At 40.7% G+C, this 20,030-nt stretch overlaps 1 long non-coding RNA gene across 1 annotated transcript; it reads right to left on the bottom strand.

Annotated features, from left to right (window-relative positions):
* Window positions 1–688: 688 nt before the first annotated feature.
* LOC108448023 lies at window positions 689–18,654 on the bottom strand. Its single transcript, XR_001863797.1, has 3 exons — window positions 18,085–18,654; window positions 10,082–10,137; window positions 689–1,117 (listed from the first exon to the last, which is right to left on the bottom strand). It is a non-coding gene; the product is annotated as an uncharacterized LOC108448023 (long non-coding RNA).
* Between the last annotated feature and the right edge of the window lie 1,376 nt (window positions 18,655–20,030).

Raw genomic sequence — 20,030 nt, forward strand, 5'->3', positions numbered from 1 at the left:
CCCAGCAGCAGCAGCAGCAGCAGCAGCAGCAGCCTTTTCCAGCTTTCAGATGCAGCTCTCTATTAGCTTCTTAAAAACATCCCCTAAATACATATACTCCTGTAAAATCCCATGACAGCTTCCAGATCACAGGCAGAAGACCTCAGGCTAAGTGGGTCTCACATAAACCCAGGTCCATCCATCCTGAGTGCTACTGGTACCACATGCTGCATAAGGATAGAGGATACCGTGCTCAATTTGCTATTCTTCTTCAGGTGGTGTGATTCACTGCTGTTTGAGATGAGAGCTGGTTTTGATTGTGCAAATTTCAGTGGGAGCTGCAGTTCAGCAACAGCATAGAGAGAGAGAGAGGGAGAGAGAGACAGAGAGGGAGGGAGGGAGAGAGGGAGGGGAAGGGGGAGGAAGGAGAGAGAGAGAGAGAGAGAGGGAGAGATGCACAGGCAGAGCAGCCAAACACAAATAACCATACAAAGGATAGTAGGAAGGCTCAGGGAAAGAAGTGCTGAAAGGCAATATCTTTCCCTTGGGAGAGTGACAGGGGTAGCTGTCATTTTATACGTGAACAGCCTTTGAGTAAAAAGAAAAGAAACACAGGTCAATTTTAAAAAATGGATTTTTTATGTTGTTCTGATTTAAACAGTGGTACTTCGGAAAAAAGCCCATCGGATGATCAATGCAACACTGGGTTATGTGACAGGACATGCTGTAGGGAGTTCAATGAGCTTAAAGGAAACCCGCAGTTCCTATAAAGTACATTTGCTATATATGATGCAGATAAATGTGAGCCAAGCAGACACAGACCCATTTGTTCAGGTATTTCTGTAGAAATATAGATATATAGCTCTCAAAGCCAGAAGGGTTATTTTATTACAGAAAAATAAGACTAAAAGGATCAGAAATGACACCTTTTTAACTTCCTTTTTATTAAATTCAGTTGAGTTAAATTTCACCAAGTCCAGTGAATCCAATAATATGTGGGTTTTCATTACTTCCCGTCAGCCTGTGTTCAGGTTAATAAACCTCAGTTTCAAGAAAGGACTTAATTTCTGGTATTGATCTGGCTTCTGGTTCCAGCCATAGCTTCCCATCCAGCCTTTCTCTGTAAGATTGGTGAGCCCTGTAATATAAAGTATGTTTGAGGATACTGGTCTAATGTCAATCATCTCCATGGTTAGGTAAATAGACTGAGCATTTCACATTTCTCAGTGGAAGACTTTTTCAGTGGTCTTTGAAGATACTCTGTCACCCTTCCCTGTCCCTTTTATCCCCTTTTTTGAAGATCCTTTAAAACTAAGAGTACTTATGCTGTATATCCTATCCCAGTGCAAGTTTCTCCATACTGCATGTAGAGGTGAAACTATGAACTTACATCTACTACCATGGCTGCTTCCCAGAGAATCCCACAGGTCTTCGGACCTCTGCAAGTTGCTGAGACCCCAGGCTGAGCAGCTTGTAGGCTACAATCTTTTTACAAGTCAGCAACATGTATTTCCCCACTTTGTACCTTTAGTCTCAATAACTGTTTGTAAACAATTTGACTCCACTCATCTTAGACGTGGAATTTCTTAAGGACGTAGCACCATAGCACTCATTCAAAACCTCCTTTCCTCTTTCCTATTTCCCCATTTTTTGCCTTTCCCTTTCCCTTTCCTTTTCCCATCCTTTCCCGTCCTTTTTCTGTCCTTCTCCTGTCCTTCCCCTTTGTCCTTAATTGTAGCAGTCACAGTGGTCACAATAATACTCTAAGAGATATTTCTTGGGCTCAGGATGAAAATTCTGGTCAGAACTATGAGGAGAAGGTACAGCCCCATCCCAGGTCACAAATGAGAACACTCATTGGGAAGCTGCAGTTCAAGGTCCAAGCAGCACAAAAGACATAATTTTGATTTTGGATGTTCTTCCAGGACTGTCTGAAGCAAGGGGCTGAAAAGCCAATATCTCATCAGAACTGTTTCACTTTATATAACTAATTGTCACTGGAGCAAGGACAAAGGGAATTTTCCACTCTGCTCCTCTGTCTGGGGCTAATGGATTTTACCAAGGAGCAATTCAGCCTAGCCCTTGAAAACTGATCAGCGATTCAGAGGGCCCAGCTAGAGGGACATTGAGGGGATTTTCAGAAAATATGGAATTTTCAACATGCCTCAGCCAGGCTCCCCTGGAGTGAGCACCACCCTCCTCCACCTTGCAGCCAGTCCCTCAGTCTCATTGATCTCTCATTAATCCTCTGCTGTGCTTTAGAGCTGTCAGAGCTATATTCTGGTGCTTACAGAGAGAGATGTAGACAATGGCGAGTGCCCAATTTCTACTGGTGGTGTCTCTCAGTACTCTGTTCTGAGCACCACGTGCTTTTTTGGCTAATCTGAAATGCAAGAAAATGACTGCCAAAAGAATGACTTTCACTCAGGCAAACCAGGCAGCTTGCTGTGCACGTACATTTATTTTTGAGATCTTTGATCTATTCAGCCACACCTTTGATCTGTCTCTCAGCCTCAGATATTTCTCCTGCAGGCACTGTCTTCTCTTCACAAAAGCATTTGTGTTGTCTCTACCTCCTCCGTAAGATTTCCAGACTGCTGACTGAAATGCCATTCTCCTTCCAGCCTTCTAAACCTGGCACCCTGCAGGCTGCTGGGGGTGGCAACTGGCCCTGTGAAGATATCTCATGGGCCCTGGTGCCAGGGCCTTGACCTCTGGACCTTTCTTGCTATTTATTTTGTTTGGGTGTTTGCCTCTTTTCAGCCAAACAAATTATGCACTTAAGCATATTTTTATTAGAGAAATAAAAACTCCAGCTGTTTTTAAAGTAGTCTGATAGTTTTAAAGTACTGTAGGAGTTTATTTTTCAAGGCAGGTGCATTGCTGCAAGGGGAATGACCTAGGACACTATCCCTGAATCACAGAGAGCCCTCCTTGGCCTCTCCAGGATATCCATATTTTGATAAGAATTCTTCTCAGTTGAAATCCTGTTGGCTCTGTGGCCTCAAAGGATTTTATTTGCAAACATTTTTTTTTTACTACAGATATCAGAGGGCAACTCTGTGCCTGCAGAGCTTGTATCAAGCACAGGAGATCAAAAATATAAAAGAGGAGGAAAAGGGGAACACCACATATTTGTTTTTACACCAGAAGCTAAAGATTTAAAGCCAGAGATATTTTTCCAAGAAAAAGTGTTTCACTTTTTTATGATGCCAAAAGCATGGCTTCATAATTAAACCTAAAATGAAAATAAAACTCCATGTTCACTGCATTTAACTTCAATCAAAAGGCATAAAAATTGAGTAGGAAAATAAGAACTTCAGCCAAGCCAACCCCCTCAGCTGTGCTTTATTGTGAGTGTCACGAAACATCAAGGGCTTTCATCAGCTTGGTGGCCTGCCAGATATACCAAACACTTTAAACAAGTCCTACAGGTACTTCATGCTTTAACAGCCTTTAGCCATTCCATTAAATTGTCATATACTCCCTCAATGATAAAATAAGCTTTTTATTAGGGCAGTCAGGAAAGAAATACACATATATTCTAGCTACAAAATTTTGGAGAGCTGCAAAGCACACAGTAGCATCTGAATCCCCTCCCCTGTGAGGCAGCCCCACAGGGAGAGCATGAAGGTTTTTTTTGTTGAAGATCTTCTTGAAGAAATAATATAAACTTAGACTGACATAGTATGCAAAGGGCACTAAGCCTGGACCAGAATTCTAATTCTGTCATGCCTCTTATGAACACAGCATACCAATAATTTGCCTTGCTTTAAATGCTTACAAGTGTAATGTCGCAGATAACAGGTAGTAAATCAGTCCAGGGTTTATCATGGAACAAGTAGATTACATTGGCAAGTTTAATTAGCTGCAACCTTAACAGACTAAATCTTTTTCTCCCACTGACTAAGAAGAATGTTCAGTGTGAAGTCACAGTTTTTAGTATCACAGCCCTTTTTTGTGGTTCTCTTTGCTTTCGTAGTTGCTTACATCTCTGGCAGGGGCCAAAACCACATGTGGCAAATAATTTCTAGAATGTTATGGGTTCTCACACAGCTGCTCAGTCTGTGAGTATTGCTTCCCTTCCTTCCTTTGTGGGCAGGGAAAGGTGGATAGCTTCAGCACCCATGACTGATATTTTACCCTGGTATCCAATGATGAAGAAGGGCACAGCTCATTTACCAGAGTACCCCAGAACCACCTCAGAAAGTAAGAACGGTAACTGAAGAGAGAAGAATGGGTGTTTCAACATTTTCCAGTCCTTATGCTATCTCCAGAAATAAGACTAGTTGAGTGTCCATATGGCTTTCATCTCAGCTCTGCCCTAGAGCAGTTCTTGATACCTCTGTGGTTGTTCCTCTAGCTACTGGCCTTGCCAGCATCTACCTTGAAATCCTGTTGTGTGGACACTACCCTCAGGCCAGCTCTCATGTGCTCTTTGTCTTGCATTGCTCACAAGCATCACTTTTCCCCCAGTTTCCATTTGTATTTGCCAACCCTGCCCCTCACCATATGCAGCTCATGACCTCATGGACTGCACGGTGCAGCTTGTCAGCCAGATTTTCCAGCAGTTCTTCCTCTGTGCTCGCTCCATGCTCTTCCAGTCACTGTGAGGAACGGGGCAGTGAGTGACAGGGTAACAGATCCAACATACAGGCACCACATTCACACACCAAAAGTTAAAGCTGGCAATACAATGCCTAGCAATAAAAGACTAATATTAATAAAGTTGTTGGGAAGAAAAAACTGCGTTTTAGCACTTTGGAAGCTTGATCAGAACTAGCACTAGTTTTATTTAGGGAAAAATTAAGACAGGTTAGGATCCTAGGTAAGTTATGGTACTTTCCTGCAGTAAGATAAAACCCACAGTATTGTAGGAAGACAGAAGAATGCAGATGGAGGGGTTTCCTCAGCTGTGAGAGAAGTACAGTGCTGTCCAGAAATATGGCACAGCTAGAGGCACTGAGCTGGGCCCTGCCAGAGCACTCCAGGCTGTCCTTCACCTGACCCAGCTGATTATGCCAGTCTTCCACAGCTTGTGCTGGTTGAATAGAAAAGGAAATCTAGCTCCTCCCTAGCATTTCAAGCTTCTTAAAAATGGCTTACAATGCTTTCTATTCATACACAATATCAGAAGCAATTTGAAGGTCTGATAGCCTGAAATCCTTCCAGGCCTGGAAGCAATTGTTCCATATTTTATAGGTGAGCTGAAATCCCCTTCTGTCCAGCTGTATGTAGTTCCCATTTCTAGCTTACAGAGAGCAGGGGATATAAAACCTATTCCATGGGAAGAAAACATCAATCTATATCCTATAGGCCACAAAACAATCACCAGAAAATAATGAACTTTGCTTGCTGCTGACCTGAGCAGAATTCAAACTATGAAAATTTCCATGACCAAGATCAGTCAGCTTAGCTAAAGTGCCTAAGTGGGTAGCTGGTTTTAATTTTTGCATACTTGACTTTCACTGTTTGATTATTTCAGGCATCTCATTTCCTCGAGTGTTACTTAGAGGAGGAATGAAAATAAAATGATACATGAAACCATGAAATGAAATAAAACTGACATTCATAAAAGAGAGAGAAAGAGGAAATCTGGTTCTAAAGCAAGCAAAACTTCACTGGAATAGACAGAGATGCTTTGTTTGTGCCAGGACTCTGTTTTTCACAGAGAAGTCCAATCTAGGAGAAAAAAAAACAGGATAGAGGAAGGTCATCATTATTACTGTAGGCCCTTAATTAGATTTCCTAACTGTATCTTGATTGATCTGTAAGGTTTTTATAGATAGGGAGCCAAAAAGCATTAGGGGGAAAAATTGAATTTTATGGAAACCTTACTGAGTCAATAATTTTCCCTGGCTTCTTTTTTCACTCCTCGAATCCATTCACAAAGCAAAACCTCCCTCCAACCCCAGCAGTACCTTCACGGCAGTGCCTGCCAGAGTCAGAGCAGGGCTGAATGAGTTCTCTGTGCCTGCTCTCCCTGCAACTCTGCCTGCTTCACCCACAGCACCCGGGCCACTGCTGGCCCTGGCCTCGGCACAGCACTCCTGTGCCACAGCCCAGCAGCAGCGGGATTTCCCCAGCTGCCTGCAAGCTGCTGCTGGGTGTGTTATCCCGGCCAACAGATAGAGCTCGTCAGGTAGAAGGAAGCCTGCAGAGAAGTAAAGCCCCTACAAAATACCTAAGCAATTGACAGATAAAAAAAGCATTAAAACTGAAATAAAGGTCTTAACATGAGAATATTTCACTTACATTTACTTCCCTTGCTATCCACCAGGATAGGACTGTGTCATAAGATTTACAGGGATGGGGATTTATGAACCATACAGCTTCTGAGCAGACAGAAATTGGTAAAGGTCCAAGCTGGGACAGATTTAAACAAAACCATGGTGTTTCGAGAGTGGGTTAGCAGCTGCCCTGAACTGAAATCCAGGACTGAAAATCATTAATAATACCTAGTTACCCACAGAAGACTTGGTCTCAATCCTCCACCACTGACAACTTAGATGTGGAATCAGTACTGGGTTTAGATGACATTACAAATACGCATGCTTTGTGGAGGACATCATCATTTTGTAAGGATTTGGTAGTCTAAGCTTCCTACTGCAAGTTCATTCAAATATATGCATTTTGTTTAAAAAGAAAAAACATCTAGGACACACACTTCTCTAGGACATTTCCCACTGCTGTCAAGGTGGAGATACTGTTCATTTTCCCCAGCAGGCTCAGCATGCATGCTTGAGTTCTCATGCTGTGGAAATCTGCTCACTCTGACTAGCAGGTGGAGAAACGAATTACAGCCACCATCCCTCTAGGCAAAAAAAAAAAAAAAAAATCGATTGGTTGTCACAGCAGTTAGGTGTGAGCTGCCATTGTCCTTCACTTTTGGGGGAATTCTTTTTGTCTGCAGATCAGCTAATATCTGCTCACTTCCCAGGCTGTTGTTTTATCTCAGCTGCCTTTTTCACTCATATCACAGAGCCATTAGATACAAACTGGACTGGATTGCCTAATGAAACCCAGCGATTGCCACCCTCAGCTTTTGCTCCCTCTCCCTAGCCAGCTGGCCCTTGGGGGACTACCTCTAGACATCCCCTTCTTGATTCCTTTTCACCTGTTCTAGGTCACTGCCTCCACACTCCCTATACCACAGCAATTTCCCTCTGTTTCTTTAAAAAAGCAATTCAATAGAATGGAAGTTTTCCAGCTACTTCAGTCAAGTAAATAACTACATTTAATTTGGGACCTGAAATTCCTTTGTTTCACTCTACCTTGCCATGTAGAAGCAGAAGAAAAACTCAATGGTACAAAATCAACATCTTGTAGACAATAGCATGTAGTCCATCTAAAATGAGCTGGCTTATGACTCTCTGGCACAGAGACGAGAAAAATATTCTGATATGACCAACATCAACTTAGAAATATTCCAAAGAAACCTGATCTCTCAAAAGTATCAGATGAGTCACAATTACTCATTCACTCCCTCACTTGGTTGGGGAGGGGGACACAGAGAAATACCTTATTAATGCTGGCTCATAAAATCTAAAAATTTCAACAACCCACATGCAGTACAGTTACAGTGGCTGTCATGTAGGGGAGACAGAGCCAAGATCCACCCAGTCTCCACTGTTTCTCTCCCAAACTTGTAGCTCCACCGTTTCCCGTTGCAGTCAGACCCAAGGTATGAGCTGTCTGTGTAGGAGTGTTTGCAAGTGGTATTTCTCCAAGGCAGTGTAACACTGACACATTCTGATAAGTCACATCATCATCTATCCCTGCAAAAGGGCAACTGAGGATGGCTGATTTTTGCATTATAGCTCCAGATCTGCCAACCAATCTGTGCCTGCTTGTAAGATCTGGGCTAAGCAGCAGCACAGTCCAAATGAGCATGTGACATATTCTCAGGAGGAAAGAGGGATAAGTTGCCTGTCCAGAAGCATATGCTTTTGGTGGTTTGAAGACAAAAGAGACTTGTATCAGAAAATATTTATATATTGGAGTTATTGGAAAACATCCAGGTAATGTTACAACCAAATAACTTGACTCTATTTTCAGAGTAAACTTAGCCATAGCAAAACTCCCTTTATAGCAAGGCAAATTAAAGTCACTAATTGTTTCATATGTGCAATGTGGGAATTGCAGTTTCATTTATAATGAAACTTTGATTACACTGTAATTGTTCTAGCAGAAAAATTATTCCATTTTCTGAGGCTTCTGCTGTGTTTTCAGACTCTGTCTGTGTCTGCAGTAATTTTTATATTTCTTGACTAGCATTGTGTAATCACACATTTTTAGGCTTCCCCAGAACTGTGATTCATATCGCCTGACTGAAATTCTGGAAAAACTCAACAGAAACACTCTCCTTTAGTTGTAAAAACTAACAGAAATGCAGTGTTTTGGATAGCCTGGTAAGTCCTGACCATTCTGTGCAGAATCCCAGGGGAAATACCAACTCATGCTTTTTACTTTACTTGAAAGTATTCTGCACTTGACATGTCCTCTAGTGCTTTTCCTGTAATGCAAAGCCACTCTTCCCTTCCAGAAGGTGCTTTTGTGACTTCCTACCGGAGTTTATTTAGTAATTGCCTACAAAGTATGAGCATGCCTGCACTGAACATCTGGAATGAGAAGGCATCATTGGAAAGACCTTCACAAACTTGTTCCTAAGGTAATTAAATGCATATCACATTACTCACGACCTTCTCCCCACTGTAATATGTTTTGCTTCACGCTCATCCATGAAGATCACCTCCAGGTGGTTATTGGCCTAACTTTGAATTTTACAGTTGTTGATATTTCTCCTATATGTTTGCACTGGTGAAACAGCGATTTAAGACTCTGAACTGTTTGTAGCAGGGATCTGGTTTTCTTGGATTTCTGTGTCCAGTGCCTACAGGTCTGAGAGTTTCATAGAATAATACATAGTAATGAGCTGATGTTTATCACCTCTGCTTCCTTTACAGCTTTTCCACTGTGGTCTCCTATTACAAAGGAATATTGTAGCTATCAGGTGCCATAGGAGGGGAGCAACTCTACACCTTTTGTTGCTTAGAAACCCTAGGATAATTACACATTTTACAGTGAGGGAAGAAGTATTTGTAATTAATGTCAGCAGATATGGGCATGAAGTGACTGACAACAGTGTGCAATTGTGGCCCAAAGCAGGGACACTTGCAGCTGAGACCACGGGTGTTGTTTCCATGTCACTGATAACAGGACTGAACCGTGAAGAGAATATTCACATCACTGAAGTGAGAAGTATTCAATTTCCTCAAGATAAACTCTCTGTAGTCTGAAAGTGTGAAGAAAATGTGTCAGGCCATTTTCTGGGCATCCTTTTGTGAAAATGAAACGGGTTTTCAAGATATGAGAAAATGAACACCCAGATAAAGCTGTTTTGCCAGATGACTTCAGCCTTTTCATATTAAACACTCTTCCACAATAAGACTTGAATTTTTCTGAGTAACAGTTGTGGGCCTCAGCAGTAATGTCCTTTAGCACTTAGCTGGCATTACTAATGAATTTTCATGTATGACATAGTTCTGGATGGGAAAGCTCCAATATGAACCATTGAAAAGTGGAACCATTTTAGCTGGGATTATGTAGAGGCTTTTCCGATGCTTCCATTTTATAGACGCTAATGACATGTTCTACTACTCCTGTTATAAATCGTCCATGTGACACAAGCACTCACTTCTAAATATTTGAGTAACGCACAAGACGTGTCACTATTTTAGATCTCAGTGCTCTCAACTGGAGAAACTGGTAATTCTAAAAGTCTGTTCATCCCTACACAGGACTTGCAATCTTCTGAAAATCTCAGTGATGGAAGTCTGGTGCCATTAAAAACCTCCCTTCAAATTTCTTCTTGTGATTTGTGTTTTACTCTGAAGGTTTTTCATTAGTCTTATATTTATCTCCTTGAAATTTCATGGCATTCACAGAGGCTGGATTTATAGTAAATACATCTGCATCTTTCAGTACGTTGTCAAGTACCAGGTTGGCTGAAGAAATCCTTTGATCACTTATAATAAATGTCTCAGTTCAGATAATGTCAAAAATATCCATTAACAAATAGCATTAGTGCTGAGATACATACCATAATGGATTATGTCCGACTGTATTCTTGATCACACATAGAGACATCTGATGATGCTGGAAAAATATAATTAGAAAATTTGATTTTAATATATCATAAACAAAATTAACATATGGAAAATGATTCCATTCTCTAAAGAGAATTCTTATTATATTAAAATGTCATATGTCAGACATTGCCATGAAAAGAAAGGCAAAACTAATTAGAGCATTTCCAGTAAAAAGCACTTTTCATTGCAAAGGTCTGTATGTCAAAACTGAAGCTATTCACAGAAGGGGGTTGGTTTTAGTAAGTTCCAGGATAATTTAAATTCAAAATTGTCAAATACCTCTTTTCGGTTCTTTAAAGCAGAAGTCTTTTTTTCTGATATAAGATTATCTTTTTTTTCTGCAGCAATTTTCATTATGGATCATGGAAAAGGTTTAAAAAATAAAAGTCAATTATCAGGAAAAAAACCCCATGTTTTGACTAAAACAGTCATTTTTATTACTATAACATCACAGAGAATTTATTTTCCTTTTCCCTTTGTCCTGAGTGAGCTTTGAAATCTCAAAAATTCATACAGATCAGAGACCTGCTTTGCATTCAGCTCTTGCACACATGTCAGCATTTGATTATCTCAGCATACTGTACCATTGGTTTTAGTCAGGAGGCATGAGACAATGTCAGTGTTGTGAAACCTATCCAAACTTACAAATTCCTTATTTGAGGGCATTTTATTTTTTAGCATTTCTTTTCAGACAGATGTAAGTTTAAAATGGTTAATATTTTGCACTTTTTTTTTCTCCCTAGACTTTATTACATTATAAAAATAGCTACTGCACAATGTTAGGCCTTTATCAGCCAGCAATAGACAGTTGATCCATCAGTGTATATTTCATGTGCAAATCCTTTGATTTTCTGTTATACAGTTCTGTTGCTGGTTCCATGATTTATTAAATGCCGTTCCTTTGATCTTAAATAAAGTAATTTGGAACCACAAGTAATTGACTGATTTTCCAACAAAAGAGCATTTAATATATTACTTTTTGACCTCTTCTCTCTCACATGCTAAGAGGAATGTTAAAATTCTTACCATGTTTAGCAGAACAGCAAATCTGGGCTTCTCAACTACTCACTGCTTAATTGGATGGTTTTAGTTAAAACTACGGTGTTGTCATGGCCAAAAAGACACTGCCTCTTCAGTAACAGCTCTGAAATCACTGCAGGGACTACATGATAAAAGCAAAACTTTGACCTTCACATAGATCCTTATCACGAACCAAACCTAAGCATCAAAGCACTAGTTCAGTGCACTACTGAGACTTGAGTCAGAGGCAGGTCTCTGCTGTATCAGCTTCACTTTTGCAGGATTTTGTCATGAGCACGAGAGCAGCCTGTTCCCAAAGTGACTAGGACTTTTGGTTAACAGTGAGGCAACGCCTGTGCTGTGCGTTGAGGCAAGACACAACCACGGTCAGGGTTACTGTCTGGCAGATGCCTGGAGGCCCTGAACCAGCACTGTTATTCAGCGCTACTTCTTGCCTTGGAGCCCCATGAGTCTATGGTGGGTCTATGGTTGGTTTTATTCAAAATGCAGGCAAAGCAATCTCCCTGTATGCCATGAAGACTTATCCAAAGTGATTGCAAGGAGAGTTTGTGCCTCTTTCACCAGCAGCAGGTGCAAAGGTCCTCACAAGTACAAGAGAGCCAAATGCAAAAGGCTGGTGCGTCTGGGCCAGTGGCACAGTGAAGCTCTTGACAGTTGTTCTGCCAGCCCTGTAATGCAACTCATTCTTTATCTGCTTATCACCTAATTACTCCTGGCAGGACAGTCACTGGATCTGTGCAGGCACCCTGTCACTCCTTTAGGTGTGTGGCATGGGTCAGAGCAGATGGACATGCAGAGCCAGGAATCATTAACATACTGATACATATCTATCACTTATTAATGGAGTAAGACTCTTATGCATGTTCAACAGGGCACTTAAGAGGTCACAATGCCACCCGACAATGCTTTTAGGGCAAACTCTGATCCTCTCAGGCATCAAGGAAAGGAACAAAGGCTTCAAATCATCAGTCTAAGAACCAGTAAGGGTCACCTTGTCAGTCGCTGACAGATTCTGCTGATGTCTAGACTTAGCTGAATTAATCTAACTTTGACTTGGACCAAGGTCTCCATTTCTGTGACCCATATTGAAAACCTTGGACTTTATCTATCTCCAAATATACAAATCTGATTGAGCTTTTCTGGGCAGGCTTAAGTTAGGGCTACACAGAATTTAGGCTAAAATACTCACCCACACTAATTAACCTTTCAAATCCCCCTGCAAGGCTCTTCTGAGGGAGACAAATGCTCTCTTGGCACTGTGAGAGCCAATGAAAACTATTAGCAAAATCATTTACAGGTGAACTTCATCTCTTCTGAGTGCAGATGGACAAGTGAAGGGCAGGGAGGACATAGGATGATGTGTAATTGTGGGGGATGTTCATGTCCAAGTTAATGTAGGTGCTCAGAGTCTGGCAGCCACCACACAGGATAAACCAAAACCCAGTAATTCCCTATCTTGCTTCACTTTTCTGAGAAATAAACTAGAAATAAGTCATCTACAATCCATAGATTGTGTAGCATATGCAAGAAGGAAATCAAACAGTTGCTTAACCTGTCATTAAAAGAGCAACCATCCAGTTCATTATCTGATAGCCTGCAGAGGGACCCTGAACTGTCCTAATACCACCTGTATTCCTAATGCACCATATTCTTGATTTGTCAGTAAAGGAATGGCTCTGTCTAAAAATACTCACACTTTCAGTCTACTGTTTCGTAGAGAGGGCCACCACAACAGCATCCTTCAGATTGCAAGCATCCAGTTTGTGGCCAAAAACATTCTAATGCCTTCTTTTTCTCTATAATTGCTGCTTTTAATATTCCCTGTCTGACCAGCTAGGAAACAGGCAAAATAAAAAATCAAAATACATTGATATTTACCTTCTCGGTATATCTTAATGCTATGGAACTGCATGTAAAGGAGAACACAGTTACAAAGGCTTCTTCATGACAGAGTTAAAGACAACAATAATTTAGCAGCTTAGCCAGCAGCAACACATTAAGAACTAAATCCAAAGGCAGATGTCTTCGGCTTTGTAAGCGTATACCATGGCTCACCTCCAGCCAGCCAGTCTGCTATTACAGGAGATGAGATTTTGCACCTTTACACTCAAATTGGTCTCAGTATAGATGCCTCTCTTACACAAGTTTTGCCATGCCCTTGAGGTTATGTTAAATACGAGAAAATTGTATCAAGCATGTAGCAGAAGAGGAGGCTTAGCATGTTAGAGGCACATCCCTGCATCACTAGCCAAGAGTGCCCATTCGAAACGTTGAAGCAGAGAGGGTGAGTTCTGACTGGATGATGTCATCTACCTTCTACCCCTGCATTTTGACACAGATTGATTTGGCCTGTTCTCAGTACTGCCTCCTCTGAGATACAGAGTCAAGAGGTAAGAAGGTTTGGTATATCTCAGGTTAATGCTGGGTGACCCTCTAGCATAAGATGTTGCTCAGTGTTTAAAGGTGAAACCTTACCACAGCAACCTCAGGACCACGCATGCAAAGTTTGGATCAAATAAAGCCAGATTAACTTTGAAATTAAAAAGGAGTTTTCCACCTGATACAGATCTAGATGTCAGGACAGGTAGAAACCATAAGGATCACAAAAGCAATAGAAAATATCAGCATCTGCTCAGGCTTCATCTGGAACAGACATGTTATGCTGTGTTATGTTTAATAGAATCCAAATTCTATACGTGATTGAGTGAAATATGCTGAAGTTTGCTTCCTGTCATTATACATGGAAATTCCACTTAGTGATTATAAGTACTGAGCCATAAAACTCCTCAGAGTTCAAAAGAGATTTCTTGTTTTCAGAGCATTCTTCTGTTGTTACAACAATGTGACTCGGGACTTATTACACAGAGCTGTTTCTTTTAATCTTGTGCTCTTAGCTTCAATGTCAGTTTTAGACACTCCCCCTGGAGCTACATGAAAAACAAAGTTCCTGATCATTGCTCAGCTTTATGGAAATGCAGTGCAAGCAATCATGAGCTGAACCCTGAGAAGGTCAGGCTTACAAGAGTGACTGAAGGAGCTTAGTGAGAATGACTACTCAGAGTACTGAGCAACAGAGACAAAACAAAGTGTAGGTGTGCTCAGGGTGCTCGCTGCATCCATGGTGCATGCTGGCCTGATACCAACCATCACATGAAATCCAGGATCCCCTCCCTCACCACTGCCCAGCTTTCGAAAGTTTTGGGGTAGAGTTACTTTTTCTGATGGGTCTCTGGTTGCAACTTAAAAAACCCCCAGTTTCAGTGCTTATGTCAAATTGAATTATCTTGGCAGGAAAGAACTTAATGTCTCTCCTCCTTCCATTTTATGTTATCATTATTTACCTCTGAGTGAAATAAAAAAACACAGATTTTACAAAAAAGAAAAAAAGTTTGTTTGTATTTTGCTTCTCTTTTATTGCATTTCCTTTTTGGCTTTCTACACCATACCTTTAAATTTTTCCACTGTTTTTTGAAAAGTTGCCTAAAGGTAACAAGTGAAACAGGACATTGCAGTGCTGCAGAAATTGATTAATTTCAAATAAAACTACCTTTGGTATGGAATGTTTTCCAAGAAATCCTTTTTAATTTTGCCAGCTCCACTATTCAATTTGCAGACTTGAAATTAAAGAGATGTATGGTGTTCTATCAGTCCTGTATGACTTCTAAAGAATTAAGATGACTTATATTTTCATCAGTCGTTAAGGAATATTTTGGGAACTGTTAAGTGTCTGTAATTTATTTCAAGAAAAAACTGTTGAATGAGTAGAGGTATCATTTATCTCTTCTAGCCTACTCAGAATTGCTATATTACTGTACTGTAAGCATACTGAGATAATTGCTAATGGTGACTGACAGAATACTCAACAGTTTGCCTATGGACAAGCTCACTCTGGGTATCATTGACACTGAAGAGCTCTTGTGAACCACAGTGAAATCAGAGAAAATATTGTTTCTTTATGGACTTACAACAGAAAATTGCATTTTTATCCAAACTGCAAATGCAGTAAAGGTCTTATATAGTATTTAAGGGGTTCAATTCACAGGGGTTGGATTTTTTATTTTCAGTCCTTATAGGTTTGCATTTGAGCTAAAACAGATGCAAATTGTTCCTGTTCTGCTCTCATAGTGTTTCAGATAATAACTGTGAAAGAGATAAACCAAGTAATTACACAGCTTATATTTGTGAGGTGATTGACAAAAGTGCTGCAAAAGGTGGGGCAGTATAGGCTGGGAGTCACAGCATGTCTGCATGTTTACAAGACACATGACTGTAAAAATTATGGGGTTTTTATTTATGTATTTTCTGGTTAAATTTCATAAGAATTTATTCTATAGCTCTCCTAACTTACTACAAACAGTATATCAGCCTCCCACTCCTCATTCTTTTCTTCTGGTACATAAAATTTCTACAGTTCCTGTATATTTTGGCAATCACAGGGATTATATTGAAAACCAGGGAAAAATATATTTTCATATGCACACTGCTTTGTGCCAGGAGACTTGCCATCTAATATTAGACAGATGATTTCATACTTGACACAGATTAGTAGTGCCTTAGACCTAGCATCTCTAGACCCACATTTGTCCATTAAATATCTTTGACTCTTTTGTAATGCAAACTAGCTGGATGATAGTTTCCCAGGCGTACAGAGCTGCTCATTATGTCAGCATCAGTGTCTGATTTGTGTTTTCGGTTGTGGCAGTAAATGGACCTGCAACTCCCATTTGTGCTAGCTGAATATTCCATGAAGGGAGAGAAGAAAATGGAAGGGGTTTTTTTTGCTTCCTTTAGTCTTTATTATTGTTATCACTCAATAGTAACTTCTACCTCAATATGGTAACATGGAAACGCAGGTGTCATGGGTTAGCATTAAATCCAAGTATTGTAAAATAATTCAGTGCTGAAAAGAAAGCTGCCACAAAATCCATTTGCACTGCACATGGAAAAAAAAGAACAAGTGCAACTGGAGAAATTAATAAAACCTGACCACTGGAATCTCTTAGAGAAGACTCTTGAGAAGTGGGTCTGCATGGACCTCATGAGGCTCAACAAAGCCAAGTAAGGGCCCTGCAAATGGGAGAGGGTGGTGACACACTGGAGCAGGTTGCCCAGAGAAGATGGGGATGACTCACCCCTTATTCAAGGCCAGACTGGATGAGGCTTTGAACACCCTCATGTAGCTGAAGATGTCCCTGCATGTTGCAGGGGGGTTGGAACTAGGTAACCTTTAAAGGTCCCTTCCAATCCAAGCTGTTCTACGATTCAAAACACTATGGAAATTCTCTAGGCTCTGCTGTACCGAACAAAGTAAACCTTTTAGGTTACGGCTTGGCCCTAAATGCATAGGATTTTAAAAATAATGGTAATATTATTCAACATGGATTGATTTGATTTGAAACAAGAACATTCATAAGCACTGTGAAGTGGGAGCTGCTGGATGTGATTTGATAAGCTGGAGCTCAGTGATTTTTGCATTTCTTTTCAGCTACTAAGATGTTCATCCTCCTCACTGCACCCTGAGTGTGCAGGATGGATTCAACCCAGATCACACAGATAACAGTGGGCAGCCATGAGATCTGCCTCAGTGCACACCTGCAGCTGCCGACTTTGTGCCAAAGCTGCAGGCACGTTCAGCAGATGGCTGGGAGCTTCTAGGGCATGACAGAACACATGGAGCCATTGTCAACATCTAGACACAGGCAAGTAAGAGACATTTTTCCCTCTCACACACACAGCCAGTCTATTTGGGGAAATAAAATGAAGATTTAAAAAAAATCCAACTCAAATTTGATAGAAAAAATAGGACATTGACACCAGAAATTAAACTACCATGAGAGTTTTATGTCAAAGGGTACCCCTAAATAGAATAGCTCCAAGTTGCATTAATATTTTCAAGTTTGTATTCATAGTCCTCCAAAAGTCTTACTGCTTCTTTTTCTTCTTTAGCTTCAGACAGTCACGTGCCTGTGAAATGTTTTGCCTGACTTGGGAGGGAAGTACACCCTTCTGCTTTTCTATGCTAGGTTATGTGAAAGGCTTTTCTGCCTGCTAATGAGAGAAGGAGAGGATGAGCTTTCACTGAGAACTTTTCTTTGAAGTTGAAAATCTTTAGTAGAGCCTTCTCATTTCTAAGGACACTATAATCATCTTGATGGGAGGGAAAAAAAAAAGGATTCTGGCTCTGTACCTATCTTCCTCCCACTCTCCCCCTCATTTTCCCTCTTTCTCTCCTTCAAGCACACGTGCACGTCTGCGCACACACACACACACACACAGAATCTTTATGGAGCACAGAAAGAGCAACCTACAATGCATGTATTTTTGGAAATGCACATTTACATCTACGCAGGTACAGACTTTTTTTTTAAAATGGTTCTTACCTGTAGCACATGCATGCCAACACTCACACACCATACTTCAAGGACTTTTATCCTTTTCAGTACGCTTTTATGGTTTTGACCTTTATTTTCTGCACACATGCCGTCAAATCTTTTGCAAATGAATTTTATAGACACAAATATTTGCTCTAAAGGAATCTGGAATTATAAACACCCACACTCAAGGAGACTTTACTTTAAACATGAATACTTTGCTATGGAAATACTTGCATTCTTCACTCAGGGAATAAAATCTGCATCTTGTGTGACCGCTTCCAACCAGACAGCGCAGCTTCAGTTACAAATATGCACCGTAATTCCCTGTGATAGGATAGTGACAATAATCAATTCGAATGCATTCAGATAAATAATTTTAAAGTAAATGCATATTGCTGGAGGATGCTCAGCAAGCATAAAAAAAGCCCAGTAGCCTAATATTTTATTTCTTGGGAATAGTTCTGTCTGCCCTTAGGCTGATGTATTCTTTGGGAATACTTTAATGCGGTTCCTATAATTAGCGAGTACTTCATAATCACCTTCTAGAGAATGAAATCTCTCTGTAACATTCCGGTGTGTTTTGAAGGCATCGAAGCGTACATGGTTCTTCTATCGGCAGCAGAAAGGTTGCAGGGCAGGACGGGAAGGGTTTTAAAAGGTTGCCAGGAGGCATCAACATCGTTTCACTGTAGCAGACTGCATCTCTCCTCTTTGAGAGATACTAGTGAAATCCTGGTCTCACTGAAGCCGCTGGGCATTTTGACAGCTGCTCCCCCAGCAATCCAGCTCGGGGAATGGCGTCATTTGCATTGCGCAGGGGTGGGGGAGAGGTATGTGGGGACCGAGTCAGGTGCTCCTTTCCTTACCTGGATAAGGAGGTCACACGTGGGCTGGGTCCCGGCCTGGGGAGGCAGCTGGCAGCTCTCTCCCGGCCATTTCCCTTGTGCCCTTCGGCCACTCCTGTTCTGCCCCGCGCACCCCTCTCCTGCTCACACCCCGAGGCTACGATGTCTACAGGCAAAATGTGTTCCTTCAAATAAGATTAACTGCCTGTGATAGTATGGGAAGATTACCATGTGGTTTTTAACTCTTTGAGTGTCCTGGGACAAACTCTGTCTCTGGGGGCTCTCCCTCCGGCTGCCGCTACTGCTTGCCACTGCATTTTCTGTTGAGATGCCATGCCAAGAGATGTAAAAATCATGTCTGAATATCAAGCTGATATACTGTCATGCTTGGTAATTATTCTGTCAAGTGTCTTATGGGAGGCAAGAGCAGAAACAGCTGTGGAAAACCGGGCAAGGATATCGTTCTTGTAAATATCTTCGAGCTTGTTGTTCAGTAATTGCATAGCTGTAGGAAGGACCAGAGTTTATATGACATATTTCATTTAATTTTAAAATTAGTCTGGTGAAGGAAATGTCTAGAAAAGAAATCGTGAGAAAATTTTACTTCTGATACTGCTTGCCAGGTGTTTGAGAATTTAAAAAGAATAGATGACTAAAAAAAAAAAAAACAAAAACTCTTTCAATGCAGTTTTTTCCCTTTCTTTCTTTTTCTCTGTAAACTTGCAATTGGTAAGAGAGGGTTGCACATTTACATAATGCATTAGCTGATTACAGATCAATCCCTGAACCCCATGGATCCCTGTACCTCTTCATGATAAAATTTTTTTAAAATTCCCTATTTCTCATTTTGAACCAAAGAAGGGTTTTATGACATTTCATGTTAAAATGTATTTACTTGACATAATTTCTCAGAAGTGACCTACAGGATTAGGATTTAGACTGCTCAGGATTTAGACAGGGATAGTGCTCTATATCTCAAAAAAACAGAGCAAAACACTTATAACCAAATGTCTCTGTGGTAATCTGATTAGACCAAGCCTTCACCTTATGCGTAATATAACACAGCTCTTTGATTTCCTGTAGAATTTCTAATGCACTCACGTTTGCTTGGTTCCACAATTACTGGAATGCTTGGAGCAAAAAGTTAAAGGCAATTGATCAAGCACTAGGCAGCATTTTTGAGACGTTCAATTAAAATGTTTAAGGGGTCTATGTTTTTCAAATACCTGAAAGCAGCTACTTAAAAGGGTGATTTTTTCATCGTTGGAAGTTGAGGGGAAGAGCATTTGTAAAACTAACCTCTCTTGCAAGGATAAGTTAGATTAATGGTTTACAAAATGTTCTGGGTAATGTAGCTCTTTTACCTGCAGGGTTTTATGTAGGCAGGCATGTGAGAAGTCTGCTTGCAGTACTGCAGGGTTGGCATGCACTGTTTATTTAGATTCATACCTGCAAAGCCAGTAGTGATTTCATGCCATCAGAATGAATTTGGAACAGAATTAATTGCTCTTTCCAAGAGAGAGAATTTTTGAGAAGCCCTCCTGGTACAGGTTAGACTTGTTCTTTCTTTAACCTTCACACCTTTTGAACCATATGCTTCCGAGGAGGATGATATAAGGACATTGAAAGACTTTGGTCAA

This window comes from Corvus brachyrhynchos, unplaced genomic scaffold, assembly GCF_000691975.1.
Source record: "Corvus brachyrhynchos isolate BGI_N302 unplaced genomic scaffold, ASM69197v1 scaffold14, whole genome shotgun sequence".
NCBI lineage: Eukaryota > Metazoa > Chordata > Aves > Passeriformes > Corvidae > Corvus > Corvus brachyrhynchos.